The sequence below is a fragment of the Sinocyclocheilus grahami genome, unplaced genomic scaffold (assembly GCF_001515645.1).
Source record: "Sinocyclocheilus grahami isolate Dianchi unplaced genomic scaffold, SAMN03320097.WGS_v1.1 scaffold1854.1, whole genome shotgun sequence".
NCBI classification, from domain to species: Eukaryota; Metazoa; Chordata; class Actinopteri; order Cypriniformes; family Cyprinidae; genus Sinocyclocheilus; species Sinocyclocheilus grahami.
In genome coordinates, this window is record NW_015507033.1 from 1 (window position 1) to 2,060 (window position 2,060).

The window sequence follows — 2,060 nt, forward strand, 5'->3', positions numbered from 1 at the left end:
CACAGACAGACAGACAGACAGTCAAACACACACACAGACAGACAGTCAGACACACACACAGACACAGTCAAAGACACACACACAGACAGACAGTCAAAGACACACACAAACAGACAGTCAAAGACACAGACAGACAGTCAAAGACACTGACACACACATAGACAGTCAAAGACACTGACACACACATAGACAGTCAAAGACACTGACACACACATAGACAGTCAAAGACACTGACACACACATAGACAGTCAAAGACACTGACACACACATAGACAGTCAAAGACACTGACACACACATAGACAGTCAAAGACACTGACACACACATAGACAGTCAAAGACACTGACACACACATAGACAGTCAAAGACACTGACACACACATAGACAGTCAAAGACACTGACACACACATAGACAGTCAAAGACACTGACACACACATAGACAGTCAAAGACACTGACACACACATAGACAGTCAAAGACACTGACACACACATAGACAGTCAAAGACACTGACACACACATAGACAGTCAAAGACACTGACACACACATAGACAGTCAAAGACACTGACACACACATAGACAGTCAAAGACACTGACACACACATAGACAGTCAAAGACACTGACACACACATAGACAGTCAAAGACACTGACACACACATAGACAGTCAAAGACACTGACACACACATAGACAGTCAAAGACACTGACACACACATAGACAGTCAAAGACACTGACACACACATAGACAGTCAAAGACACTGACACACACATAGACAGTCAAAGACACTGACACACACATAGACAGTCAAAGACACTGACACACACATAGACAGTCAAAGACACTGACACACACATAGACAGTCAAAGACACTGACACACACATAGACAGTCAAAGACACTGACACACACATAGACAGTCAAAGACACTGACACACACATAGACAGTCAAAGACACTGACACACACATAGACAGTCAAAGACACTGACACACACATAGACAGTCAAAGACACTGACACACACATAGACAGTCAAAGACACTGACACACACATAGACAGTCAAAGACACTGACACACACATAGACAGTCAAAGACACTGACACACACATAGACAGTCAAAGACACTGACACACACATAGACAGTCAAAGACACTGACACACACATAGACAGTCAAAGACACTGACACACACATAGACAGTCAAAGACACTGACACACACATAGACAGTCAAAGACACTGACACACACATAGACAGTCAAAGACACTGACACACACATAGACAGTCAAAGACACTGACACACACATAGACAGTCAAAGACACTGACACACACATAGACAGTCAAAGACACTGACACACACATAGACAGTCAAAGACACTGACACACACATAGACAGTCAAAGACACTGACACACACATAGACAGTCAAAGACACTGACACACACATAGACAGTCAAAGACACTGACACACACATAGACAGTCAAAGACACTGACACACACATAGACAGTCAAAGACACTGACACACACATAGACAGTCAAAGACACTGACACACACATAGACAGTCAAAGACACTGACACACACATAGACAGTCAAAGACACTGACACACACATAGACAGTCAAAGACACTGACACACACATAGACAGTCAAAGACACTGACACACACATAGACAGTCAAAGACACTGACACACACATAGACAGTCAAAGACACTGACACACACATAGACAGTCAAAGACACTGACACACACATAGACAGTCAAAGACACTGACACACACATAGACAGTCAAAGACACTGACACACACATAGACAGTCAAAGACACTGACACACACATAGACAGTCAAAGACACTGACACACACACACAGACAGACCGTCAAAGACACACACACACACACACACACACACACACACACATAGACAGTCAAAGACACTGACACACACATAGACAGTCAAAGACACTGACACACACACACAGACAGACAGTCAAAGACACACACAGACAGACAGTCAAAGACACACACAGACAGACAGTCAAAGACACACACAGACAGACA